The 15,958-nt window shown below is 37.7% G+C and overlaps 1 protein-coding gene across 2 annotated transcripts in view; it reads left to right on the forward strand.

The window, feature by feature from the left end:
- The first annotated feature begins 1,161 nt into the window (after positions 1-1,161).
- The window catches only part of SCAF11 (SR-related CTD associated factor 11), a 90,141-nt gene continuing 75,344 nt past the window's right edge, over positions 1,162-15,958 (forward strand). For both annotated transcript variants that reach the window (XM_037845433.1, XM_037845434.1), the window contains exon 1: positions 1,162-1,411. The gene's annotated coding sequence lies outside the window, so the exon portion shown is untranslated. The remainder of the gene's footprint in view (positions 1,412-15,958) is intronic.

The following is a 15,958-nucleotide window of genomic DNA, read 5'->3' on the forward strand; positions in this document are numbered from 1 at the left end:
TTATCCCGAGCAGGTTTCAGCGTGGCTAGAACAGCGCAGACTCGCGTGGAAAGCGGACGAGTGTACGAACGATGGAAAAACATGCGAGTGGCGAGGCTGAACGCGGCTGAGACTTGGTAAACCACGTCCGCCGAATGACCCGGGAGAGAGGTTCATCCCGCGGGAGCTGTAAACATGACAATGGTGTGGGCGGGGGGACTTGGAAGGACAACCAGTAAAAGGAATTAGGAGGATTAGGAGGCAGACACTCAGGGAAGGAGGAGCAGAAAGGAGCTTGGTGAAATTTCTGTAAGACAAATTATGAGGTTAAAGACTCAGAGACTTTGAAAAACAGTCTGGAAAGATATTCCTGAGACAAAAGATTTGACCACACGAAGGGGGAAGGAGTCGAGAATGGCATACATGTTGCAAATAGCTGGCTCCGACAAATTATGGAAATGAATAATCACCTGACCACAAAGTGGAAGTCCTTAAAGATGAAGTTCAGTTTTTTGATGTGGTAATTAAGTCATGGGGACATACCCTCGTGGGAATCCTCTCCTTTAGAATTTTTTAAATGCCCACCAGTAGGGAGGAAAGCTGAGTTTGCAAGTTTGCTGACACTTCAACCTCCCCGCAGGGTGTATTTCAGGTGTGAGTGAGTAACGCAGCTCAAAACTCAGTCCACCACCAAACAACATGCTAACATTCTTTTTAATATCAGATTACCAAGAAGACAGGACACTAAATGACACGCAAGGCCTCTTAGGTCCATTCCTCCAAGAGCCTCCTTTCTCGTCCTCGGCGACTTTGCCCTTAAATCTGCCCAAACAGCTACCGGCTCCGGCACTCCACGAACGGCGCATGCGCACACCCCGCAGTGTATGCGGGGGTAGGCGCTACGGCGATGAGGTTTCCCAGAAGCCTCCGCCACTCGCTGTCGTCCTCCCTCCCGCACACGGGCCGGGTGACGTGACTCCGCCCGCCACGTTCTTCTGTCGCAAACGGTGGTTAACCAGCGCCTCCTTGCGGTCCCGTTGAGCGCTCTGGACTTGCACGCAGGGCCAGAGCGATCTATCAGGCAGAGTGCTGTCGGTCCAGCCACCACCGTCGTCACCGTAGCGCGCCGACATGTGGCCGCGCGGCTGAACCGAGAAGAGAAGGGGAGGGGAGGAGACGTGAGGGGAGGGAGGAGGCCAGACAAGGCGGGGGGAAGGAGAGCCCCGGTGGCGCAAGACGCGCGGAGCCGCGCAGTCCGGGTCCGGTCTTTGCTCCGCCGCTGCTTCCCGACCTGGCCAGCAGAGCCGGCGCCCCGGAACACCTCAAAACGGACGAAGGAGTCCATGTTGGGGAACTTGGCGGTGGAGTGACGGGGACCCAGGGAGCTGCGGTGGGGCCGCCGCCAGAGCAAACGCCTCGACCTCGGCCTTAGGTAAACACAGGCCGACACCGGGCGACGGATGGGCTTGGGCAGCCGCCGGGGCGAGATGGGGTTAGGGGCTGGTGCAGAGTGGAGGAGCGGGCCCGGGACAACGAGAGGGCAGACAAAGTTTCGGCATCTTGCGCGGCCCAGGCGGCGTCCTGCTCTTGGAGGAAAGTTGGAGCAGCCTTTGGAGGCGGGGGAGGCTGCGGCGGAGAGGGCCCCCTTTCCCTCACGGGAGGCCCCGCTCCGGCCGCCGCCGCACTGTCGGTATCCTGTCCCATTTCCTCCTTGTGGCCTACCCGCCTCCCGCCGCCTCAGCCAGCGAAGCCAGTCCCCGCCCGGGTGCGTGGTCCTAGGGGGAGGAATGGGGCTCCACGCCAGAATTTCCACAGACACCCGCCTTCCTGCGGTGGAAACATGTCTTTTTGCGCTTCCGGGCTCTCCCCGACCCCCATGTCTGCTTTACTTGGGAGACTTCGCTTTTGTCGGTAGCGTCCAACCTCGCTTGTGAAACCAAACTTTACTGCGCTGTGACCTCTCTAGTGCGAGAGTAGGAAACGAGCTGGCGCTTCTAAGCATCAGCGTTTATCCCATGCTCTGAATTTCAAACTATTCTCCCAACCCCAATTTTTTCAAACCCGCTGCCTGGGCTGACCACAGAAGGTCCAGGAGATTTAAACTGAGCTTAAATCTTAGTCGTTCTTCCTCAGACCTAGGAATCTTGAACTGTTAACGAAATTTCTTACAGATGGCTGGTTGTTTTGCCACCCACAGTATTTTGAAAAACTGTTTTAAAAGTAAACGCCTGATAGACAGTAGTTGATAAAACACTCACAGATTCTAAAGCTGGATTTTTAAATACCCCTAGTATGTTCTGTACCGTATTACATAGGGTCTGCGAGCTAAGCGCTTTTCATTCATTTTGTATACATTTTGACTAATACCCTCATAATGCTACGAGTGAACTAAAATATTTAAGCAAAGCTGACTAAAAAGTTTTTAATGTAATACTTTGGGTAGTGCATGCTGTTCTTCAGTTTTCCCCAATACTGTCAAGACCCTATCACTTTGTGTTGCGAATTTTGGGAAAAAAGCATAGTGATAGATGCATTATTTTCTCATTTTAAAAGAAATTATTTAATTCATGCATATGACTACCTCGGCAAGCAGAATGTCAAATGTTTTCTCGAACAACTGGTGCTTTTGTATTTTATTGGCAATTGTATTAAAATTTGAGTTTGTAGTCAGTTTCTTTCCTGACCAGTGCTTTTTCCTGCTTGGCAGTTGTCTCAGTCATCTGAGTATTTTCTGTTGGTTAAAGGCTGCAGCAGAAAGTTTGTGGGGCTTTTATTTTGGGGCAGAACAAATGAAATTTTGAAATTGTTTTTGGATTTCTATCAAAAATAATCTGAATTTGTGTAGTGTTTATTCAATATGAGTTTTTAAAAATTAGCAGTTCTTATTGTAGCTGCATTTTAGCTGTAATATTTTTTGTAAATATATTAATTTTTCAATTTTATATTTTCACATTTTTACAATTTTGCCTGAGAATTTTGAGTACGTTTTCACTCTTCAGTGGGATTAGATTTGAATGTTTGCTTTCTCTTACTTGTATGTGTATACTGTAAAGACATTCTTCAGTGTACAAAGTGGGAAGAAAACTGTAGAAGAAAATGGAAAATTGCTCCTAAATATGCTGCCTGAAATGTGTGTCAAGGAAAAATTTTAAGTGGAATATTTTTTCTGTAATATCTTTGTGTGGTGGTAATGGGGCCCGTGGATTAAAATTGGAACACTTCAGGGGTCACTCAGCTTTCCTATCATCCTTTGGACACTGACACAACCTTAGGTAATTTTCTTGAAAAGCTGTGCTGTTAATCAGCAGAGATAGGATGAATTGGTGCAATTACATGATGCTGTTGATGATTTTCTGTTAATAAGAAAACAATATTATTCTACCTGTCTGCTTAATTTTTTGGTTACATCAGTGAGAAATAGTTGTAAAACCTTAAAGAGGGCAGTAGGTTAAAATAATAAAATGAAAGTCAGCCCTTGAGTAATTTTTATTGTAATTTTGCTTTAGAAAGCTCAGTCATCATTTGCTCTTTTAATGTAAATTGGTTCTTGACTTAGCCTTGCCCAGTGAAATAAAGAAACTTAGAACCCAAGTTCTTAATTATGTCCTAATAGCCTTGCACCTTGTCTTGCCACTGAAAAAAAATTAAGTATCAGCAGCATTAAGCAGAACCCAGAGTTTAAATACCTGGTATCATTCTCTTACTGTTCCAAAGACTCATCTTTGCATTGTCTTCGTTTTTGGTTTGTTTTGTTTTTGTTTTTAGTTATGGCTTTATGAATTCTTAGTACTTAGACAATTCAAATTCAATATAAAATGTAAAAATACCACCATCATCTCTCATTGCAAGATAGTTTCTTAATACAGCTCATAATTTGATCTTTTGTCTAGCTGGTCTTGAACACTCAACAGTCAGAGTCATCCTGATAAAATATATCCATTCATGTTACTTTTTTTTCAAATGGCTTCCCTTCTAGTTTTAGTAAAATCCGTAGTCCTTACTGTGGTCTACGAAAACTTGAAAGATTTGAGTCTTTCTTGTCTGACTTCATCTCATCCTCACTCCGGCCACACTTCTCTGGTACTGAGGTCTTCCCTGACTAAAATAGCAGCCCTTCCCTCTACATTTCCTGTCCTTCATTACTCTGCCAGATTTTTCTCCACAGTCCTTAAATTTTTCTAACCTATTGTATACTTTACTAACTTAAGTTTAGTGTGTTTATTCCCCACTCTAATGTAAGTTTCGTGAGAATGGGGTTTGCTGGGTTTGGTCACTGTTTTGTCCCCAGACACCTGAATAATGCCTGGTACATAGTAGGCACCTAGTATCTATTTAATGAATTAACATGATTTCAGCCATAAACATGAAACATTGTAGTTGTGATTTGAAACTTTAAACAATGCAGGTCTCAGTCTGTTGCATAAACTTCCCAGTCCTGTATCTGCTTTACTTATTATGTGAATACACATGTTCAGTTCAGGGGTCCACATTTTTCAAAGACTGTGACTGTGTGTGACCTAGAAACTGCCATTTTTCAGAATATAGAAGGAACTAAGAATGCCTAGCTAAGAATAGAGTGCATACCTTTCTTGTTATTAAAATGTTGTCATTTGAAAGCCCATTATAATTGAAAGCTAATATAAATAGACTTATATTTTGGTAGTTCCAGAAAGCAGAACTAGGATGGTAATAAAGTGTATTGAAGCAAGGGATGGGCAGCAAGAGTGGATGTGGGAAGAGCAGTTAGGAGGTTTTTGCAATAGTCCAGGAAAGATGAAGATAGCTTGAAGTAGGATGAGAACTTTGGTGATGGGCAATAGTGAATGGAATTTGAGATCCACAGGCCTCAATTGATGGTTTGAAGATAAGGAAGAGAGAAATTTCAAAGTTGACTCCTAGGTTATACACCTGGGTTGTATAACCTAGGTTGTATACCTGTGTGGTGCCAAATAAGGACAAAGGTTCTTTTGGTTCTGACATAATTGTATTTGAGGTGCCTTTGGAACCTTCAGGTGGAAATTTCTGTAGGCAATTTTATATATAGTTCTAAAATTCAGAAGAGAGGTATGAGCTGGAAATAGAAAATTAAAATCACCTATATAGATAGTTGAGGCTATAGATATGGGTGAAGTTGCTTAGGGGAGGGCATATAACTTGGAAAAAATAAGAGACCGTAGGATGGAACCACAGGACTTGTAACATAAAAAAGTTTGTTGGGGAACATGAGTACCCAGAGAATACTGTGAAAAGGTCAGAGGTTGGAGGTGAGTGTGGTACTACAGAAACCAAAGGAAGAGAGTTTCAAAGAGAGAGTGGTTGGTAGGGTAGGGTATTGATCAGAGGCAAATAAAGGAAGAACTAAAAAATTTTTCATTGGACCTAACAACATGGAGTTCATTAGCCTTGAGAGCAGACAGGACATCAAACTGATGTTCCTATAATTGTTTAACTAGATCAAACGTACTAAGATTCAGGTTCGAGAAATCATCCACCCACATTTAGAGAAGAAATCTGATGTTTACTGAATATTTACCATCTGCCAGCCACTCTATTCTGGACATTTTAGTTAATTTTCATTTGCCCTTTTCAGTAGCCTTGTAATGTTGGGTATATTAGTCCATTTTACAGAAAACGAGCCCAAGATTCAAGAGAAGTTAAATAACTTGATAAGTTTCTGCACCTGGGTCCATCTTTGGCCTTTAATTATTCATTATGTCACTTAGCTTCCCAACCTCTAGATCAGTGCTGTGAAGTAGAGCCTTCTGAGATGGTATCTGTGCCGCCCAATACAGTAGTTGCTAGCAACATGTGACTGTTGAGCATTTAAATGTGGCTAGTGCAACTGAGGAACTGAACAGCAGTTACAGTATTGGATAGCACAGATATAGATCAAAAATCATTAAAAAGCCCATAAATAATAAAGCTCATGTTTTTATATTTGAAATCTGCCCGTTTTAGATGCTGTAAATGAATTTTGCAGGTGATTTTTTTTATTTTTAAAGTGATCTCAAACTTTAGAAAACTTCAAAATACAGTACAAAGCACTTTTCTTCCTGAACAATTTGGGTGTAAATTGCAGAGATGATGTCTCATCACTCCAAATAAGGACTTGCTTCTTCATAATTATAATATAACCATGATAATTAAGAAATTAACATTGCTGTATTACTGCCATTTAATCCTCAGATCTCGTTCAAGTTTTGCCAGTATCTCCTGTGATCCAGTTCAGAATTATGCATTGCCTTTGGTTGTAATGTCTTTTTAGTCTTTCAGTCTAGAACAATTTCTCTGTTTCCTTCCTTGTCTTGACTTTGACACATAAGAAAATTACAGGTTAGTTTTTTGTAAATTTGGGTTTACCTGATCTTTCCTCAGGGAGCATTTTCTTTTGTGGGAATGTCACAGTAATGGTGCTGTGTTCTTCCTATTGTATCCCATCAAGTGGCATACAATTTCTGTTTGTCTCATTGCTGATGATGTGTACTTTGATCACTTAAGGTAATGTCTCCCAGATTTCTTTACTGTGGTTATTCTTTTTCCCTTCCTAATTCATAAGTATTTTGTCAAGTGATATTTTGAGACTGTGTGAATAGCCCATTTCTTATCAAGCTTGCTAATATTGTCCTAGTTCTGAAAGCCCCTTCAAGCTAGTTTCTGTGTTCTTCCTATTTCCTTTGAGCCCTTCTTTGCTTTTTGGCACAAGAAAATATTCCAAGCTCACCTTGTACTTTCCCTGCCATAGCCCTGAAATCAACCATTCTTCCAAGGAGTGGTTTCCTTTAGTGGAGAAGGGTGTATAGAAATTAAGATTTGGGTGCTGTATTTCTTTCTATATCTTTTCTGTATTAAAAAACATGAGTTCATACTGATTTCTCTGATTTCAATCCTCAGGGTTGTTCTAGTTTTCTCTTTCTACATTTATAACTCTCTTCTCTTACAGTTAGAAACCTGGCTCCCATTTTCCTTAATATGCTTACTTATTTGATCAATTCCCCCTGCATGTAACCATTTTCCAGTTACTACTGTTATTCCCACTTCAGCATGGATGTCTTTTACACCCAGCTTGGTTTCTGACTCCTTGTACCTGAACTCACTTCTCACTCTACACTTCTTGGACATCCCATGCTAGGATACTCTCAACATCCTGCTAGGGCCCTAGTACCTTACTCTGGTCTCCCCCCTTACTCCTCCCACAGTCTCATACATGGACACCTTTCTCATCCCACTTGGGCTCCAATACCCCATGCTGGTCTGTCTCCACAAAGATGTCCTCTTCACCCTATTTGGGCCACCACATAGATGCCTGCTTTGCTTTGTAAGCCACCTAATGGCTTTTGGACTACTTATAGGAAATTTTACTGTCTTCTTCCAGTTACTTTTTAGATTTCATTTTAGGAGAGTACAAACAGAATAACAGCATAAGTCATGTTCTTTTAAAAATTGCAGTTAACATTTTTATAAAAAATTATTACATCAAAAATTTTAGTGAAACTTAGTGATCAAATACATTTTCACCTTTTAAATTTACATCCTCTTCGAGACTCTCATGTCTCCATTAGGAATAAGACTAATTTTCCTCATTTTCCCTTTTGCCCTAGAATTCTCAGACAGTCTTTAGGAGCATCCTTTTATCTTAATTTTGACAAGGTATAGATTAGTTCAGTTTTTGTTATGTACACTTTGAATTCAGTCATACCTTACTTTGAATTCTGGTTGTCTGATAATACTGATTTTCACCTTTTATAGGTTGCTTAATTGGTGTATGTTTCTTCACTTATTTTAATTTTTAAAATGTGCCATGGTATGGCATTGTGAGAATTAAATGTGGAAAGACATACCAAAGTATTTAGTATATTGCCTAATGAAAGTAGGCACTCTCCCTACTTACAGTCCTGTGCTCCAGGTTTGTTAATATCTGTGTGTCTGTTAGGGAATGTGCCAGTTGATAACTCTTTTTCTTCTGGGGATGAAACATGGTCCCTGCCCTTGGGGGGTTAGTCTTGTTAAGGCCCTCCTTACTGTTCCCCACTGTTCTTTTGGGTTTCTATACTAGTTTTCCATACTTTCTTTTCACCCCTTTTTGCTACTACAATAATCTCAAAACTCCTAATTTAAAAATCTCAGAAACCACTCTCAAAATAGATAAATGGGAGAGAGGTAGACTTCTTAGTGATGCTCTTCTTTACAAAATATGACTTAAGTCTTAGCTTGGGATCCAAGAGCTTTTACATTCTGGTCCATATTTATTTCTCTGCCCTTAATGATTCTTCTCCTAAATGAATTCTCTAGCTAGTCCTGAAAGATTTCTCAACATCTGCATGTATTACCTATTTGCACTTTAATTCTTTTTTCTGTACTGTCATTACCCAGCAGTTGCTCTCCTATGAATTTCTTTGGAACTTCTTACTTTACCTCACATTTGGCACTTAATATGTGCTATCTCGTTGTTCATCTTTTGTATCCTATTTCTCCACTTGCATTCTTTGCACCGGGAAGGGGTATAGGATTTTAGTCTGTCTTTGTGTTCCACTGCCACAATCAATATCCTGACCATGGTAGTTGTTCAATAGTTTAAAGTAAACAAAAACAAAAATATAAACATTAAAGATAGCAGCCAAGGCAACAGTGCTTTGAAAATTGTCTGGGATGTACATGGACAAATGTACATATACTTGTAACAATTTTATATACTAAGATGGCTTGTCAAGAAAATTGTTTCTTTTAAAAATTGTTTTTTTAAAAAAATTTGTAAACTATCATCCACCTGAAAACTATGTATTTATTATAGAAAAGCCTTCAGAAAGGACAGCTTTAATGCAATAGGCCATATTTCTTAAGAATTGTTGTATATGTCCTGTTGGACATCAACATGAGTAATATGGAAAGATGCATGGAGCAGAATATAGCCTTATTTCAAAACTGCCACGGAACTAAATAAAATTAAAACTGCATGTGAAGGGGAAACAAATCCAATTAAATTCTTAAAAGAAGTTTAAAATATATTAGATCTAATATAGCCACTCCAACTTTCTCTGATTTTTGTTTGCATGGCATATATTTTTCTGTACTTTTACTTTTAACTATGTCTTTATATTTAAAGTGAATTTCTTGGAGGCAGCATATAGTTGGGTTTTTTAAAATCCAATCTGATAATCTCTTAATTGCTGTGTTTAGATTATTTATAGTTAATATAATTGTTGTGAGATGCTTCTCTGTTACCCTTCCCTGCTTTCTTTTGGATTAGGTGAATTTATTTTGCATTTCATTTTTAATTTATCTACCTGTTGGCTTTTTGGCTATCTTTCTTTGAATTATTTTTTAGTAGTTGCTCTGGGGCTGTGTGAGGTCCAGTAGAATAGCCGGTAACCACATATGTGGCTGTTGAACACTTGAAAAGTAGCTAGTTTTAATAGAGATGTTTTGTAAGTGTAAAATACACACTGAATTTCAAAGCCTTACTACCACGAAAAGAAAGTGAACTGTCTTATTATATATAATTGATTACATGTTGAAATTATAATAATTTGAACATACTGAATATCAGCTGTATGAAAGTAACATGAATATATTAATACTAAATATACTAAATTTTATCTGTTTTAACTTTTTTAATGTGGATCAACTAGAAAATTTAAAGTTGCATACATGGCAGTTATTGTTATTTATATTGGACAGTGCTGCTCTAGGGATTATAATAAATATATGCAAATTTTTACAGTTTACTTTGAGTTAATAGTTTACTACTTAAAAAAATATAGAAGTCTTACAACTTCCCCAGTGACCTTTATGTTATAATTGGCATTTGTATTACACATGCATGTAATGAAAACCCCCACAATTATGTAACTTTACATGTTTTAAAGAACTCTTTTGAGGAAAAGAGTCTTTGATGTATGCCCACCTCTTAGCTATTTTTCTTGTTTTTTATTAGTGAAATTCCAAGTTTCCCTCTGGTATCGTTTCTCTTCAGCCCTAAGAACTTCCTTTAGCCTATCTTTTAAAGTAGCCTGCTAGAGATAAAGTCTGTTAGCTGAAAGTGGAATGTCGTTTCCACTTATATTTCTAATGGATTTTTGTTTTTGTTTTTGTTTTTTGTTTTTTTACTAAATATAGAATTCTGGATTAATTGTTCTTTTAGGATTTTAAAGATATTTTGCTGTCTTCTGGACACCATTGTTTTTGATGAGAAATTTCTGATGATTTGAATTGTAATTTTCCTTGTGTATCATATTTCTCTGGCTATGTAAAAAGTTTTTTTCTTTATCTTTGTACTTCCAAGTTTGATTATGATGTGTCTGGTCATGGCTTTCTTTTGGTTTATTCTCTTTGCAGTTCATTGAGCTTTTTGAATTTCTAAATTTTTGCCTTTCACCAAGTTTGAGGGTTTTTTGGACATTATTCTTTCAAGTACGTATTTTTTTCAGGACCTATCTCTTTCTCCTCCCTTTCTGGGACTCCAGTGACATGAATAGACCTTTTGATGTTGTCTACAGGACCCTGAGGCTCTTTATATATTTCAATAATTTGTTTCTCTGTCCTTCAGATTAGATCATTTCTATTGCTCTGTCTTCACATTCATTGACTCTTTCCTTTGCATTTCCATTCTGCTATTGGGCCCTTATTTCAGATACTGTATTTTTCAGTTTTAAAATTTCCATTTGTTTCTTTGTTTTTATAGTTACTGTTTGCTGAGAACTTCTGTCTTTCCATTCATAGCAGGAGTATTTATTTTTACTTCATGGAGTAAAAACTTATAGTAGGATACTTAAGAACTGGGGTTCAGGAAGTAATTTAAGTACTGGTAGGTTGCTGAAGTTCTGGCATGTTTAGGCTTCTTTTTGTATACTTTTTCTAAATTGCTTTCTTAGGTAGTATGATCAGCTTATTTGTTAGAGTAGATTTTTTTGTCTAATTCTGTTACTTTGTTTTCATTTTTTTTTTCCTATTTGCTAAAATGTGATTTTCTTGTGCTTCCATCTCGTTTAACAAAATGTTTCCATTATTTGTTTGACTCAGCTGCCTATGTGTCTTCATATTTGAAGGCATAAGGTACTCTGTCAAAATGTTTTACATTCACAATAAATTGTACCCACATCCCATTGCCCTCAGAAATAGGTCATTCATTCATTTTTTTTTTAATTAGAGAAGTTGTAGGTTTATAGAAAAATCATGGATAAAATACAGAGTTCCCATACACCACCGTATTATTAACATGTTACATTAGTGTGTTGTATTTGTTGCAATTCATGAAAGAACATTTTTGTAATTGCGCTATTAATTACAGTAGGGTTCACCGTGTTGTACAGTCCTGTTTATTTTTAATTTTTTATTTAGTAACGTATGCAGCTTAAAATTTCCCCTTTTAACCACATTCAGGTTTATAATTCAGTGCTTTTAATTATGTTCACAGTGTTGTGTGCTAAAGTCACCGCTATCCATTACCAAAAACTATCAACCCAAATAGAACTTCTGTATAATTTAGCATTAATTCCCCATTCCCTACCCCATTCTCAGCCCCTGTAACCTATATTCGAGATTCTGACTCTGTGAATTTGCTTATTCTAATTATTTCATATCCATGAATTTGCTTATTCTAATTATTTCATATCCTTTTGTGTTTTGCTTAGTTCACTTAACCTGATTTCTTCAAGGTTCATCCATATTTTCACGGGTGTCAGAACTGTTCCTTTTTATGGGTGAATAATATTCCATTGTGTGTATATACAACAAGTGTTCATTGGTTGATGGACACTTCAGTTGCTTCCATCTTCTTGCAATTGTGAATAATGCCACTATGAACATCAGTGTGCAAATATGTGCTCAAGTTCCTGCTTTCACTTCTTTTGGGTATATACGCAGAAGTGGGATTGCTGGGTTATACGGTAATTCTATACTTTCTGAGGAACTACCAAACTGTCTTCCACAGTGGCTGCACCATTTTGCATTGCCACCAGCAATGAATGAGTGTTCCTATTTCTCCACATTGTCTCCAACATTTGTAATTGTCCTTTTTTTTTTTATTTTAATAGTAGCCATTCTATTGGGTGTGAAATGGTATCTCATTGTGATTTTGATTTGCATTTGCTAATAGCTAATGGCATTAAGCATCTTTGCTCAAATTTTTGGTGATCTATGTATCTTTTTGGAGAAATGTCTATTCAAATCTTCTGTTCATTTTTAAAATGGGTTGTCTTTTTATTGTTGAATTTGTATGATTTCTTTATATATTCTGGGTATTACACTCTTACCAGATACGTGGTTTCCAAATATTTTCTCCCATTGAGTAGGTTGTCTTTTATTTTCGTGATTAAGTCCTTTGATGCCTAAAAGTTTTTAATTTTGGTGATGTCCCATTTATCTTTTTTTCTTTTGTTGCTTGTGCTTTGGGGGTAAAGTCTTAGAAACCATTGCCTAACACAAGGTCCTGAAGATGCTTTCCTACATTTCTTCTAGGAGTTTGATTGTTCTGTTCTTACCTGTAGATCTGTGATCCATTTTGAGTAGATTTTTGTATATGTTTTGAGGTAGGGGTCCGCCTTCATTCTTTTGCACACAGACATCCAGTTTTCCCAGCACCATTTGTCAAAGAGACTGTTCTTTCCCCCTTTGGGTGGCCTTGGCATCTTTTCAAAAATCAGTTGGCCATAAATGTGAGGGTTGATTTCTGAACTCTCAGTTTGATACCACTGACCTATATGTCTGTCCTTGTGCCAGTACCATGCTGTTTTAATTACTGTGGCTTTGTATTACGTTTTTCAATCAGGAGGTGTGAGTCCTCCAACTTCTTTTTCAAGATGGCTTTGGCTATGCAGAGTCCCTTACCCTTCCATATAAATTTGGTGATTGGCTTTTCCATTTCAGCAAAGAAGATCGTTGGAATTTTGATTGGGATTATAAATGAGTTAGGAAGCCTTACCGCCTCTTCAATTTTTTGGAAGATTTTGTATAGAATAGGTGTTAATTTTTCTTGGAATGTTTGGTAAAATTCATAATGAAGCCATTTGGTTTGGCCTTTCTCTGTTGGGAGGTTTTTGATGACTGATGCAATCTTTTTACTTGTTATTGGTCTGTTAAGATCTATTTCTTCTCAAGTCAGTGTATGTAGTTTGCGCATTTCTAGGAATTTGTTTCATCTGGGTTATCTAATTTGTTGGCGTACGTTGTTCATACTCCTTTTTATTTCTGTGGGGTTGGTGGTTATGTCTTTCCCCCTTTCGTTTTTGATTTTAGTTACTTGCATGTTCTCTTTTTCTTAGTCACTGTAACTAAAGATTTCTCAATTTTATTGATCTTTCAACAAACCATCTTTTGGTTTCATTGATTCTCTTTATTTTTTTAACTTTTTGTTTTGAAATACTCTCAAACTTAAAGGGCAGTTACAAAAATAATACAAACCCTGTACAGAAAAATCTTACATACCTCTATTCCCCCAGATACCCAGATCCTCATATCCTCCGCTTTTTGCCACCTTTTCTGTGCCACTTTATCAGTCTCTCCATCTATCTGTTCTGTCCGTTTTCTAAACACTTGAATGTAGGTTGTGTACATTATGTTTTTTGAACACTTAATATTGCCATGTTTGTTTCCTAAGAACAAGGATATTCACTTATGTAACCACCTTAAGTACAGTTTTCAAGTTTAAGCAGTTTAACATTGACACAAAGCTTATGGTCTATATTTCAAGTTTTTCATATACCCCATTAGCGTCTCTTTGAGTCTTCTCCTCCCTTGCTAGATCCCATCTAGGTTCATGTATTGCATTAATTATCATTGTCTCTTTAGTTGCTTTTCTTTCTTTTTTCTTTTTTACTTGTGTGAACTTATTTACAGTACAAACTTCTTCATGTATTGCATTAATTATCATTGTCTCTTTAGTTGCTTTTCTTTCTTTTTTCTTTTTTACTTGTGTGAACTTATTTCAGTACAAACTTTCCTGTTTCCACAACTCCCAAAGATACCATTCAATGGGATTAATCACCTTTACAGTATTGTAATACTCTCACCACCTTCCATTACTAAAAGTTTCCCGTCTCCCCAAACAGAAACCCTATACCCATTATGTGTTATCTCCCCATTTCCCCACCCATGGCAATCTGTACTCTAATTCTGTCTCTGTGAGCTTGCATGTTTTCTGATGTTTATATTTATATTAACCCAAGTCATTATGCTCAATGGAGATCTTTATTTCTTCATGTGGATTCAACCTGTTGTCTATTTCTCTTTCCTTTCATTCTGTAAACCTCCCTTTAACGTTGCAGGTCTAGTTGTGGTAAACTCCCTCAGCTTTTGTTTATCTGGAAATGTACGTTGCAGGTCTAGTTGTGGTAAACTCCCTCAGCTTTTGTTTATCTGGAAATGTTTCAATCTCTGCCCCATTTTCAAAAGACAATTTTTCCTGATATAGAATTCTTGGGTGGCAAGTTTTTTGGTTTCAGCGCTTTAATAAATGTCATACTACTGCCTTCTTGCCTCCATGGTTTCCAGTGAGAAACTGACACAATCCTGTTGAGACTCTTGAGCATGACATATTGCTTCTTTCTTACAGCTTTCAGAATTCTCTGTCTTTGGCATTCAACAGTCTATGTTATTGTGTGGGTCTATTTGGGCTTATCCTTTTGGAGTTCATTGAGAATCTTGGATGTGTATAATGATTTCTATCATTAAACTTTGGAGCTTTTCAGCTATTTCCTTGAATATTTTCTCTTCTCTTTTCTCTCTTTTTCCTTCTTCTGGTACTCCCACAGTGTATATATTGGTATGCTTGATAGTGTCCCACATGTTCCTCAGGCTTTGTTCACTTTTCTTCATTCTTTCTTCTTTCTGCTCCTTTGAGTGATTGCTGTTGTCTTACCTTCAAGTTTATTGATTCTTTCTTCCAGCTCCAATCTGCTGTTGAACCTCTCTCTAAGGAATTTTTAATTTCTGTTTCTGTGGTCTTCATTTCTGTTTGGTTCTGTTTTATAATTTGTGTTTGGTTGTCCCAGGGCTGGTCCTAGTCATTGATGATTTCGAATGCTTTAATCTTCTTCTTTGCCTCTACCCATTCCTGTTTCTTTGTAGGGATTTTTTTTTTTAAAGATTTTATTGAGATATATTCATTTATTACATAATCCATCAAATTATACAATCAGTATCTCACAGTATCATCATTTATTTGTATAATCATCATCACACCCACTTTTAGACCATTTTCATTACTCCAAAAAGAAAATTATCAGGTAGACACACACAAAAGAAAACTCAAAACACCCCATATCCCTTATCTCCCCGTTATTGACCCCTAGTAATGGTGTGGTACACCAGTTACTGTTGATGAAAAAATTTTAAGGCATTACTGTTAATTATAGTCTGTAGCTTGCAACAGGTATTTCCCCCAACATGACACTCCATTATTAACTCTTTTGTACCAGTGTCGTACGTTTGACCAGTTCATAAGTAGTTATTTAAATTTGTAGTGTTAATCAGTGACATACATGACGCTAAACATCCCTTTGAAACAAAATCACCTACAACACAGCACTATTCTCCACTAAGGAGCTACCCTCACACCATATCTATTTCCAAACATTTTAAGTTCAACCTTTTTCCACATTCTGAACATATTATGTTACCACTTCCCCTTCTCTAACTTCTGCCTATTTCTAGGTATCCTATATTCTACATTTTAAGATTCTGAGTTTGCATAGTCTGGTTAGTTCATATTAGTGAAATCAGACAATATTGGTCCTTTTGTGTCTGACTTATTTTCACTCAGCATTGTGTCCTCAAGATTCATCCATGTTTTCACATGCTTCAGTACCTCATTTCTTCTTACTGCTGCATAATATTCCATTATATGTATACACCACTTTTTGTTTATCCATTCATCTGTTGATGGGCATTTGGATTGTTTCCATCTTTTGGCGATTGTAAATAATGCTACTATGAACATTGGTGTACCAATGTCTGTTTGTGTCCCTGCTATCAGATCTTCTGGGTA

This window comes from Choloepus didactylus, chromosome 8, assembly GCF_015220235.1.
Source record: "Choloepus didactylus isolate mChoDid1 chromosome 8, mChoDid1.pri, whole genome shotgun sequence".
In the NCBI taxonomy this organism is placed as follows: domain Eukaryota; kingdom Metazoa; phylum Chordata; class Mammalia; order Pilosa; family Megalonychidae; genus Choloepus; species Choloepus didactylus.